Here is a 13518-nt window from a genome sequence, read left to right on the forward strand (position 1 = left end):
CCTGAACGGGCCGGTCAAGAGGGCCCGTGTGTTCGCGCACCTGAAGGGACTGAAGGCAAATGTGGTTATGCTCCAGGAGGCGCATTTAAAGGTGGCAGATCAGGTTAGGCTGAGAAAGGGGTGGGTAGGGCAGGTTTTCCACTCGGGGTTGGACGCAAAGAATCGAGGGGTGGTGATTTTGGTGGGGAAGCGGGTGTCGTTTGAGGCGCTAAACATTGTGGCAGACAATGGAGGTAGGTATGTGATGGTGAGTGGTAAGCTGCAGGGGCTGCGGGTGGTATTAGTGAATGTATATGCCCCGAATTGGGACGATGCCAGATTTATGCGGCGCATGTTGGGTCGGATTCCGGACCTGGAGACAGGGAGCTTGATAATGGGGGGGGGACTTTAATACGGTACTGGATCCAGCATTGGACCGCTCCAGGTCCAGGACGTGTAAGAGGCCGGCGGCAGCCAAGGTGCTGAGGGGGTTTATGGACCAGATGGGAGGAGTGTACCCATGGAGGTTTGTCAGGCCGGGGGCCATGGAATTTTCTTTTTTTTCCCACGTCCATAAAGCCTATTCCCAGATAGACTTCCTCGTTATGAGCAAGCCGCTGATCCCAAGGGTGGAGGACATGGAGTATTCGGCCATAGCCATCTCAGACCATGCCCCGCATTGGGTGGAGCTGGAGCTAGGGGAGGAGAGGGACCAGCGCCCGCTGTGGCGCCTGGATGTGGGCTTGGTGGCAGATGAGGAGGTGAGCGGGCGGATCTGGGCGTGCATTGAAAGCTATCTAGAGGCTAACGATAATGGAGGGGTGCAGGTGGGGGTGGTCTGGGAGGCACTGAAGGCGGTGATTAGGGGATAGCTAATCTCCACTAGGGCCCACAAGGAGAAGAAGGAGAGGAGAGAGAGGGGGAGATTGGTGGGGAAATTTTAAGGGTGGATAGGAGGTATACAGAGGTCCCTGAGGAGGGACTACTCAAGGAGCGATGAAGCCTCCAGGCCGAATTCGACCTGTTGACCACCAAGAAGGCAGAGGTGCAGTGGAGGAAAGCGCAAGGGGTGGTGTATGAGTACGGGGAGAAGGCTAGACGGATGCTGGCACACCAGCTTCAGAAGCGGGAGGCACCAAGGGAGATTGGGGAGTTAGGGATAAAGGGGGGAACACGGTGCGGAGTGCGGTGGGAATAAATGGGGTATTTAGAGACTTTTATGAGGGGCTGTATAGGTCTGAGCCCCCGGCGGAGGAGGGGGGGATGCGTCGATTTTTGGTCGGATGAGGTTCCCGAGGGTGGAGGAGGAGCAGGTGGCTGGGCTTGGAGCACCGGTAGGGCTGGAGGAGCTGGTTAAGGGGCTGGGGAGTATGCAGGCAGGGAAGGCACCGGGGCCAGATGGGTTCCCGGTGGAATTTTACCGGAAATACATGGACCTGCTGGGCCCTCTACTACTGAGGACTTTCAATGAGGTGAGGGAGGGTGGGGCCCTACTCCCGACAACGTCTAGGGCACTGATCTCGCTGATCTTGAAGCGGGACAAGGACCCATTACAGTGTGGGTCGTAGAGGCCAATCTCGCTCCTCAACGTGGACGCAAAGCTGCTAGCAAAGGTGTTGGCTACCAGAATTGAGGACTGTGTCCGGGAGTGATTCATGAGGACCAGACGGGTTTTGTGAAGGGAAGGCAGCTGAATACCAATGTGCAGAGGCTCCTTAACATAATCATGGTGCCTGGAGTGGAGGGGGAAGCGGAGATAGTGGCGGTGATGGACGCGGAGAAGGCCTTCGATAGGGTGGAGTGGGGGTACCTTTGGGAAGTGTTGAGGAGGTTTGGATTCGGGGAGGGATTCATTAGTTGGGTTAGGCTACTTCACGAAGCCCCGGTGGCGAGTGTGGCCACAAAACGGAGAAGGTCGGACTCCTTTTGGCTGTACCGGGGGACAAGGCAGGGGTGCCCCCTATTCCCCTATGGGGAAGAGTGAGCTCTTCGTGGTACACCCAGGGGACCAGGGAAGGGGGATAGACAATCTTCCATTGAAGAGGGCGGAAAGGAGTTTTCGGTACCTGGGGATCCAGGTGGCCAGGAGCTGGGGGGCCCTACAAAAGCTCAACTTGACCCGACTGGTGGAGCAGATGGAGGAGGAGTTTAAAAGGTGGGATATGTTGCCACTCTCCCTGGTGGGTAGGGTGGAGTCGGTGAAATGGCGGTGCTCCCGAGGTTCCTTTTTGTACTCCAGTGCCTCCCCATCCTGATCCCTAAGGCCTTTTTCAAGCGGGTCAGCAGGAGCATCATGGGATTCGTGTGGGCGAAAAAGACCCCAAGGGTGAGAAGGGTGTTTCTGGAACGGAGTAGGGACAAAGGAGGGTTAGCGTTACCTAATCTGTGTGGGTATTACTGAGCTGCCAATGTGGAGATGATACGCAAGTGAGTAATGGAGGGGGAGGGGGTGGTGTGGAAGAGGCTGGAGATGGGGTCCTGTGTGGGCACGAGTCTAAGAGCGCTGGTGACAGCACCGCTGCCGCTCCCGCCGACAAGGTACACCGCGTGTCCGGTGGTGGCGGTGACTTTGAAAATTTGGGGGCAGTGGAGGCGCCACAGGGGTGAGGTAGAGGCTTCGGTTTGGTACCCGATCCGAGAGAACCATCGGTTCGTCCCGGGGAGAATGAATGGAGGGTTCCTGAGCTGGCACAGGGCAGGGATTAGAAGGATGGGGGACCTGTTTTTTGATGGGACGTTTGCGAGACTTGGGGCTCTGGAGGAACAATTCGGGCTTCCCCCTGGAAATGCCTTCAGGTACAAGCAGGTAAGGGCGTTTGTAAGACGGCAGGTGAGGGAGTTCCCCCTGCTTCCAGCACGTAGGATCCAGGATAGGGTGCTCTCGGGGGGGTGGGTTGGAGAAGGCAAGGTCTCGGCGATCTACCAGGATATGCAGGAAGAGGAGGAGACCTCGGTGGAGGAGCTAAAGGGTAAATGGGAGGAGGAGCTTGGGGAGCAGATAGATGGGGGAAGGTGGGCGGACGCCCTAGGTAGGGTTAATTCTTCCTCCTCTTGCGCCAGGCTTAGCCTGATACAATTTAAGGTTCTTCACAGAGTTCATATGACAGGGGCGAGGCTGACCAGGTTCTTTGGGGTGGAAGACAGGTGTGTGAGGTGCTCGGGGAGCCCAGCAAATCACGGCCATATGTTCTGGGCTTGCCCGGCGCTGGATGGGTTCTGGAGGGTTGTTGCGAGGACGGTGTCTAAGGTGGTGAACACCTGGGTTAAGCCGAGCTGGGGGTTAGCACTAATTGGGGTATCGGACAAGCCGGGAGTGCAGGAGGCAAAAGAGGCCGGTATTCTGGCCTTTGTGTCCCTGGTAGCCCGGTGGAGGATTCTGCTACAGTGGAAAGATGCGAGGCCCCCTAGAGTGGAAGCCTGGGTCAGCGACATGGCAGGTTCATTAAATTGGAGAGGGTAAAATTTGCCTTGAAAAGGTCCGTGCAAGGTTTCTTCAGGTGGTGGCAACCATTCCTAGACTTTCTAGCGGAGCGTTAGGAGGTGGTCAGCAGCAGCAACCCGGCGGGGGGGTGGGGGGGGGTGTACTTTGTTTTTACTACTGTGTTTATTATTGCTTAATGGGGGGTTTGTATATTGGGGGAATTTATGATGTAGTTGTAAGATGTTTATTTATGTGTTCTTTGTTTTTCTTTTTTCTGTAAGGGGGGGGGGGGGCGGTTTGTTGAAAATATGTAAAACATTTGAATAAAAACATTTAATTAAAAAAAGAGGAGCCTGGATGTTCTCCATGGTGCCGGGATACATTTGCTGGTCATCACGGAACAGATTGAGGTAAACCACCTAGGGATAGCAGTCTTCTGGTACCATGTTGTGTTAAGCACACTGAGATATCACGGGCTGCAACTGGATGAGCTGTAACTGAAATATACTCCAGACCTTGAAGTTAGTTCAATTTGATTTATTGAACCTGTCACACAGTTAGCACAGTTCTCTGTGAGTTCGACTCTCTGCTAACCTAAGTGTGATTATTTTGTTTGACTGAACCAGACTAGCTCTTAGCCACATGCTGTAGGTGTTATGTGATACATACACCGGACTCACTCTGTAGGTGTCCCCAGTGGAAAGAGGCGGAGTGTAAGTGCCTCGTGCCTTTTATAGTGGGAAACCACTCCCAAGTGTTCTACCTGCTGATTGGTTATGTCCTGTTCTCTGTGTTCATTAGCTGCCTGTCTGTATCTCATTCTGTGCATGTCTGCATATCATGACACTACCCTCTCCTTTAGATTTGCGTCCTTTAAAATTAACTCCACTTCCTCAGATAGGCTTTCGGCCATAGCTGTCCTTCCCACAATTATCCTGCTACGATACAGTTTGCTTGCCCTTTCTTTCCTATTCAAGGGGGGGGGGAGAAGACATTAGGCAAGATTGTCTCGCCTCCCCACGGCATGTTTCTCAGCATCAGGAGGCAGCCCACAATTGGCCGACGGCATGATTTTCTGGTTCCGCCGCTGTCAGTGGGGTTTCCCATTGGATCAAACCCATGCCGCCCGGGAACCTGTCAGTGGGATTGGAGGATTCTGCTGGTGTAAACAGCAAGGTTTTGCCCATGGTCATTGTCCTAATGATGTGCGGCGGAGATGTTTTCCCCCTTTAAATAAAATGTATCCAAGGACTCTCAAAGGTTTTTGTCGCAAACAAACCAAGTGAAGAGTGGTTTTGAATATTGGAGTGATTGTGGAAAACAAGCACTGGACAGAAACCCAGAAGTTGATAGAGAATAGTATGATGGTTACCAAAGTGGATAAATCTATAAAAATAGTGATATAGTTACTAATGTGCGACTTTCTTCGACTTACCTTGGCTATCATTGTGAGGTCATCGAATTTCTTCCCGCACTATGTCACAATTCGTGGAGTGGTGAAGTCTGCACTGACTAACCTGTCCCTTCATATATGCCCCATCCTCCAGTGGACTGCCCTCAGTGCCTAGCTGTTCACTTCTTCTAGTCCTCATTTCAGACAGCAAAACCTCCAGAGATCCATATTACAATCTGGGGGCCCTTACAGCTGCTGAGCAGCCCCCCTCCCCTGAAAGATGTTGCTGATACCTTAGAGAGAGTTGTCATCCTTTATCCAGCTGTTCAGAATGTGACATTCCCCTTTAACTGGGCGAGTCAAATATGAATGCCTGATCGAGTCTGCAGCATGGGTTGACACAAATGCAGGTGTGGGTAATCCATTATGTTGCATGCTGATCTTCCTGTCATGCCTTTCATCTTGTAGACCTTCGACAATGAAATATGACGTTGACTTGATAACTGCGGTTGGACGTTTCAGGGATCTTGTTGCTCCTTGAGCTCCCATGAACGTTTGCATCGTAGAGGCTCCTTTTCCACATCCACAGATTGCGAAAATCCTTTGTTCTGCCAAAACCTCATTAAAAGGTTCAGTCAGCTTTCTAGTCAAGTTGCAGGCAGTTTCAGATTTCACATAAAAGTTAGTTATTTTCACCAAAAACCAAGATACAGAAGAGCAGATGACTTTTTCCAAAAATTGTCAATTAAAACAAAAATAGTCATTGGAGTTTTACAGCACTGAAAGAGGCCCTTCTGCCCATTGTGTCTCTGTTGTCTATCTATTCTAATCCCGGGCTGGATTCTCCGCTGTTGGGATTCTCCGTTGCGCCGGCACCCCGGGGATTTCCCGACGGCGTGGGGCTATCCACAATGGGAAACCCCATTAGCCAGTTGGCGAGATAGAGGATCCCAGGGGCACGCTGCACCAGAATACTGGTGCGGTGGGCGTCATAATATACACACAAGCATATGATGGTGCACAGACAGGCAGTGATTGACACACAGGGTGACCAGTGAACACACAGAACACAGCAGCCAATCAGCAGACAGGACACGATCACTATAAAGACAGAGGGTACTAGTTTTCCCGCTCTCTTGGGATCCAGCCTCTGAGACAGTCAGAGCCCGTGAGCAGCAACTAGAACATCCACCATGTGGTAGTAAGATAGTCTGGTCAGGTTAGTCTCAGGTCTCCAGTCAAGTCAGCATAGTGTCAACCCACAGTTAAAGTATGTATGATAGTTAAGAGTTCAATAAAATCGAGTTGCATTTCTTCAAGTGTTGGAAGCCTGTCTCTCTCACTGCTGCAGTAATCGCAGTCCTCGCAGACCCGGCATTCCCAACACATCAACGGGATGGAGAATCCCGCTGCCTATGTTCCAGCACTTGGTCGTTATCCTGGTATGCTATGGTGTTTCAAGTGCTCAAGTGCTAAAAATATGCAATAAAACTAGAAATTGAAATAAAGTGAAGATATTTCTGCCATTTTAAGATGATAATTGCTGTCCTAAACAGGGAAAATTGTGCTCTGCACCATTTACATATATTTAAACATTTAAATAAAGCTCTCGCCTGTTTTGGGTGAGAATAGTGTGTTTTAAGACTGTCCAAGAGCAATCTCTGTCCGGGTTCTTGGTCTCCAGTTATCCACCTCTCTCCACCACAGAAAATCTCTCCCATGGGTATTTCAGTTTAAGTCACGGCCTTCTTGCTCCATCGCACTGTAGGAACATTGCTCAGCGATCAAGGAACAGAGAACATCAACTTTAACAATTGCCTCAATTTACTTCAAGGAATCATTGCAAGAGGGTTTTAACAGGAATTATTTCTGCAACTCGTAAAACATTTTAGCGTTGCATTCAGTATTTTAACTATTGAAATTTTCTTTTGCATACCGAGATTTACTCAGACTTCAGCTGCGCAGTCAGGGAAAGGTGCAGATTCAATGCCAGTATTCCTCACAAGAGGGAGTTAAAGGGTATACTGCTGAGGGGTGAATTGTCCAAAGTTAATGTCCAAGATCACGGTACAAACCTGAGCACTCCCCATTCACCAATAAATTAATAACTTATCAAGACAGTATTGAGAGCATTGAACTTACTACCTCAAGGAGTAGTTGAGACAAATGCATTTTGGGGAAGTTACATCAATACACAAGGGATAAAGGAATAAAATATTTGCTGATAAGCAGTGAGGTGAGAGGAGGCTCAAGAAGAGCAAAAAAAAACAGGTCAAATAGACCTATTGGGTGGAATGGCTCTTTTCTGTACTTTATCACCATATAATCTTCGGGAACCTTGGTCAGTCAGCTACACATGTCAGCCTGAAAAATGGAGGAAAATACAATATTAAAAACTGGACAATAAAATATGTCATAAGGAAAAACCAGATGGAAATAAAGGACAAAATGTCCTATGGCTAGAAACCATGGATGGATTCTCCATCAGCATCATGGGAATCACGAAGCGCGATCGGGCAGAGAATCGCACGTCAGCCAAAAAACATTGCCATCGCGGGGCGCCCAACGAAATGCCATGCTCCAGTGCCTCGAGAGCGGCATGATTGTGTTCATGCCGCACGCTGGCGTGGGCATGCAAATTGCACGGTAAACACCGTTGGCATATCATTAACTGGCCCAACCCAGCAATTTCAAGGCCTCCCACAATGCTCCGCCTCCTCCAGGAGGAATTACCGACGGCGAGGTTCACTTGCGCTATTTTAAATCGGGAAGCAGGGGAAGCTGCTGAGGGAGAGCAAGGGGTTTGACAAGTGTCCAGCATCGGCATAGTGTGCTGACAGTTGTGGCGCTGGCTGGGGTGGTGGAGGGAGGGGGGGGTGGGGTGTTGCCAGGGCTGAGGTGAGTAGAGGAGAGCGGCCAGGAGATGGGCCGTGTGGTCGGGGTGGACTGGCATAGTTCACCATTGCCGCAGCCTGCATGGCAGTCGCGTGGGTGCGCAGCACCGCTGACTGCCCACTGTGAACTTAGTGCCATGGGTCGTACGGGTGCCTGCCCATCCCCCTCCCCCCCCCCTCCCCCCCCTCCCCTCACAAGTACCCTCTAAACCCAGCTGACCCATCAACTGGGTGGGCCAGACAGTGCCATCTGCTTGGCTGGGATGAGGGTATGTGGCAAGTGGAGTGCCGAAACGCAGCTTCTGCTCATCCCAGTGCCGATCCCGACCCCATTGTATCGCACGCCGGCATGCATTGGAATTGCACTTGTTCCACGTGGTGCTGGTGCTAGTCTATTAGGATTTCCTGAATCTCTCCGGGTCCGCCGCCGCTATCATGCACATAGAACACTCGTTATTCGGTCTCAGCATCAGCACTTAGTCTCTTAGATGGACAATCTGGGCCAATGTTTTCTGCTAGACATGGGGCTGGATTCTCCGCACCCCGACAGCAAAATCGTATTCAGCGCCGGGGCGAAGAATCCAGTTTCACGCATAAAATCGGGACCGGCGCCGGTTCCACGATTCTCCGGCCCCCAAAAAGGCATGCTGCAAATTCACCACCTGTGACCATTGCTTGAGGCCTGCCCCGCTATTCTCCTCCCCTGACCGGCCGAAGTCCTGCCGTTCGGTCCGCAGCCGCCATGGTCGGGCCGATCGGAGGGCCCTCATACGGCAATAGGCCTTTATTGTGCCGGCGGTCCGGGTCGGGGGTGCGGCCGAGTGTGGGCACTATTTCCGCCATCCAGGGCTGCGGTCTGAGTCTGCTATGGAGCACGGCGCGGCCGCTGGAGGCCGCCACAATGCGCATGCGCAGCCTCTGACCTGGAAGTGTTGGGGGCCATATGGGCAGCTGGAGCTGCGAGCTCCACGACGGCTCCCTGTCAGCCCCCTGCAGGGTTGTGAATCTGTGGCCTTTTGACGCCAGTTTTTCTGCCGTAAAAGACCACAGTTTTCATGACGGCGTGGGGACATAGTCCCTGAAACAGAAAATCCAGCCCATGAGCTATGAAGTTTTCAAGTTGTCAACAGGGGGCAGTGTTGCTCCATATATCAGATCATGGAAATAAAATAAGTTTCTCAGTTCTGTTTAAAATCTAACATTCCCTTTGGGGAAGTGATTGCTGATGTATTTGTGACATTAAGAGTTTTAAACAGATCTTCAGATGGAGCTCAGGCATGTGGGGCTGGAATGTGCAGACAGTGTACAATTCATTGTGAATGTAAATATTACACAAAAGATTTGACTACACTTTACACTGCAGCACAGTAGCACCAATTACCAACCCCATAAAAATGAAGGAAAGAATCTGTAGGGATTTTTATTGATAGTTAAAGGTGGTTAAGAGAAATATTAAATACATCAAATTTTCCTCTGTGTGGCATGAATTTAAAATGACACATGCTCAGGCCTGAATTTATCTTTGTCTGATCAACCGGCTATGTATTTCTAGCATGTTCACAGTTTATGTACAAAGTCAATGGTGATAGAAGAGCCATAGAATTCCCACAGTGCAGAAAGAAGCCATTCGGCCCATCAGGCCTGCACTGCCCCTCTGAAAGAGTACCCTACCTCGGCCACACCCTTGCCCAAAACCACACCTAACCTGCACATCTTTGGACTGTGGGAAGAAACCGGAGCGCCCGGGGGAAACCCACGCGCACACGGGGAGAACGTGCAGACTCCACACAGACAGTGACCCAAGGCCGGGTCCCTGGAGCTGTGGGACAGCAGTGCTAACCACTGTGTCACCGTGCCGCCCCACAAATTGAATCGGGAGCTTTGGGCATCCAGAAGTTTTAAATTGATAGATTTCTCTCTTGTTCACATTTATAAGAAGCAGCATCATTTCCGGCTCTGAATTCTGAAGGGTGAACTTCAGGAGCTTGTGAATAATTTTGAGCAGTTTGTGAATTTTAACAGGCAGGCAAAGACCACTCCGAGAAACAAAATTCCTGGGTCTCTGCTGCACCACGTCTTTGGTAAAGCTGCAGGAAGCCTCAGTTTCTGCACGGGAAAAGGCATTTCAAACAGTCACTGAGAAGCCAGGCTGAGCAAATTCAGAGACAACATAATTTTAAAGATGTAAATTCACATTCACGCCGGACGATGGGCCACTGGATCCCGCGGAGGGTGGACCGATGTGAGAGTTGCCCCCAAAATTTAAACTTCCAATGGTCAATGCTCCTGTTGCCTGGAAACCTGCGCAAAAGTCTCCACAGTACTAAACCAGAAAGTTATCCAGGAAATATTCAACAGAATGGCCCGAATCAATAACAGAGGGATTGAATTTAAGAGCCGTGAGGTGATGATGCAACTGTACAAAACTTTGGTAAGGCCACATTTGGAGTACTGTGTGCAGTTCTGGTCGCCTCATTTTAGGTAGGATGTGGAAGCTTTGGAAAAGGTGCAAAGAAGATTTACTAGGATGTTGCCTGGAATGGAGAGTAGGTCTTACGAGGAAAGGTTGAGGGTGCTAGGCCTTTTCTCATTAGAACGGAGAAGGATGAGGAGCGACTTGATAGAGGTTTATAAGATGATCAGGGGAATAGATAGAGTAGACAGTCAGAGACTTTTTCCCCGGGTGGAACAAACCATTACAAGGGGACATAAATTTAAGGTGAAAGGTGGAAGATATAGGAGGGATATCAGAGGTAGGTTCTTTACCCAGAGAGTAGTGGGGGCACGGAATGCACTGCCTGTGGAAGTAGTTGAGTCGGAAACATTAGGGACCTTCAAGCAGCTATGGATAGGTACATGGATTACGGTAAAATGATATAGTGTAGATTTATTTGTTCTTAAGGGCAGCACGGTAGCATTGTGGATAGCACAATTGCTTCACAGCTCCAGGGTCCCAGGTTCGATTCCGGCTTGGGTCACTGTCTGTGCGGAGTATGCACGTCCTCCCCGTGTCTGCGTGGATTTCCTCCGGGTGCTCCGGTTTCCTCCCACAGTCCAAAGATGTGCAGGTTAGGTGAATTGGCCAATGATAAATTGCCCTTAATGTCCAAAATTGCCCTTGGTGTTGGGTGGAGGTGTTGAGTTTGGGTAGGGTGCTCTTTCCAAGAGCCAGTGCAGACTCAAAGGGCCGAATGGCCTCCTTCTGCACTGTAAGTTCAATGATAATCTATGATTAATCTAGGACAACGGTTCGGCACAACATCGTGGGCCGAAGGGCCTGTTCTGTGCTGTATTTTCTATGTTCTATGTTCTTCTGAGCAGTGACAAAAAAAGGGCGGATTTTCAATGTGCTTGAAGATTCCCCCCGACTTGACATTGCTACACATTTCTTCTGGGATTTTCTGAGCCTGGCACTCACAGAAATGCACAGGACAATATCCTCCAGGAATTTTGTGCGGGATCCAATGGCCACTCTGCGTCCAAAAGGCAATTCTGCCAAGGTGCCCAGGTAGCACTGCCAGCTGGCATGGGCATTGCCAGGCCGCTGGGTTAGAACTGCCAAGGTGCCAAGCGGGCATTTTTTGCATGCGTGCAATCAGTTGGGTTATCTGGCATAGGTATTGGGGCGTACGCGGGGGGATACCAGGGTCACTCCCATAGTGCATACATGCTATGGGGTGCAGCTGCGAAATGGTTGGGGCTATGTGCAGCCTCAGCCGCATGTCTCTCGTTCAGGCGCCAAATTCAACACAAGTGCCGGGAAATACACGCCTAACGTGCAGTCACCCTTTTAGGCGAATCATGGCTCTGTCGGAGATGAGTAGAGTCGAGGGAAGAGAGAACATGCAACCTTTTAACAGCACTAGCTGCTTGAACATGATTTAATTATTGAGTCAATGGATGGGTGAGAGGATGAATTGGTGAGTGGGCCGGGTCGGTGTGTGGGCTGGGTCGGTGAGGAGGCCTGGTCGGTGAGTGGGGCCGAGTCAGTGAGTGGGCCGGGCCGGTGAGTGGGCCGGGTCGGTGAGTGGGCTGGGCCGTTGAGTGGGCTGGGTCGATGAGTGAGCTGGGTCGGTTAGTGGGCTGGGTCGGTGAGTGGGCCGGGCCGGTGAGTGGGCTGGGTCGGTGAGGAGGCCTGGTCGGTGAGTGGGGCCGAGTCAGTGAGTGGGCCGGGCCGGTGAGTGAGCTGGGTCGGTGAGTGGGCTGGGTCGATGAGTGAGCTGGGTCGGTGAGTGGGCTGGGTCGATGAGTGAGCTGGGTCGGTGAGTGGGCTGGGTCGGTGAGTGAGCTGGGTCGGTGAGTGGCCGGGTCGGTGAGTGGGCTGGGTCGGTGAGTGGGCTGGGTCGGTGAGTGGGCTGGGACGGTGAGTGGGCCGGGTCGGTGAGTGGGCTGGGCCGTTGAGTGGGCTGGGTCGATGAGTGAGCTGGGTCGGTGAGTGGGCTGGGTCGGTGAGTGGGCTGGGTCGGTGAGTGGGCTGGGTCGGTGAGTGAGCCGGGTCGGTGAGTGGGCTGGGTCGGTGAGTGCGTTGGGTCGGTGAGTGGACTGGGTCGGTGAGTAGGCCGGGTCGGTGAGTGAGCTGGGTTGGTGAGTGGGCTGGGTCAGTGAGTGGGCTGGGTCGGTGAGTGGGCCGGGTCGGTGAGTGGGCTGGGTCGGTGAGTGCGTTGGGTCGGTGAGTGGACTGGGTCGGTGAGTAGGCCGGGTCGGTGTGTGGGCTGGGTCGGTGAGTGGACTGAGTCGGTGAGTGGGCTGGGTGCGTGAGTGGGCTGGGTCGATGAGTGCGTTGGGTCGGTGAGTGGACTGGGTCGGTGAGTGGGCTGGGTCGGTGAGTAGGCCGGGTCGGTGAGTGAACTGGGTCGGTAAATGGACTGGGCCGGTCAGTTTGCCGGGTCGGTGAGTGGACTGGGTCGGTGAGTGGGCCGGGTCGGTGAGTAGGCCGGGTCGGTGAGTGGGTCGGGCTGGTGAGTGGGGCCGAGTCAGTGAGTGGGCCGGGCCGGTGAGTGGGCCGGGTCGGTGAGTGAGCTGGGACGGTGAGTGGGCCGGGTCGGTGAGTGGGCTGGGCCGTTGAGTGGGCTGGGTCGGTGAGTTGGCTGGGTCGGTGAGTGGGCTGGGTGCGTGAGTGGGCTGGGTCGGTGAGTGCATTGGGCCGGTGAGTGGACTGGGTCGGTGAGTGGGCTGGGTCGGTGAGTGGGCTGGGTCGGTGAGTAGGCCGGGTCGGTGAGTGAACTGGGTCGGTAAGTGGGCTGGGTCGGTGAGTGAGCTGGGTCGGTGAGTGGACTGGGTCGGTGAGTAGGCCGGGTCGGTGTGTGGGCTGGGTCGGTGAGTGGACTGAGTCGGTGAGTAGGCCGGGTCGGTGAGTGGGTCGGGTCGGTGAGTGGGCTGGGTCGGTGAGTGGACTGGGTTGGTGAGTGGGTCAGGTCGGTGAGTAGGCCGGGTCGGTGAGTGGACTGGGTCGGTGAGTGGGCTAGGTCGGTGAGTGGGCTGGGTCAGTGAGTGGACTGGGTCGGTGAGTGGACTGGGTCGGTGAGTGGGCTGGGTCGGTGAGTGAGCTGGGACGGTGAGTGGGCTGGGTCGGTGAGTGGACTGGGTCGGTGAGTGGACTGGGTCGGTGAGTGGACTGGGTCGGTGAGTGGGTCGGGTCGGTGAGTAGGCCGGTTCGGTGAGTGGACTGGGTCGGTGAATGGGTCGGGTCGGTGAGTGGACTGGGTCGGTGAGTGGGTCGGGTCGGTGAGTAGGCCGGGTCGGTGAGTGAGCTGGGTCGGTGAGTGGACTGGGTCGGTGAGTGGGCTGGGTCGGTGAGTGGGCTGGGTCGGTGAGTGGGCTGGGTCGGTGAG

This window comes from Scyliorhinus torazame, chromosome 6, assembly GCF_047496885.1.
Source record: "Scyliorhinus torazame isolate Kashiwa2021f chromosome 6, sScyTor2.1, whole genome shotgun sequence".
NCBI lineage: Eukaryota > Metazoa > Chordata > Chondrichthyes > Carcharhiniformes > Scyliorhinidae > Scyliorhinus > Scyliorhinus torazame.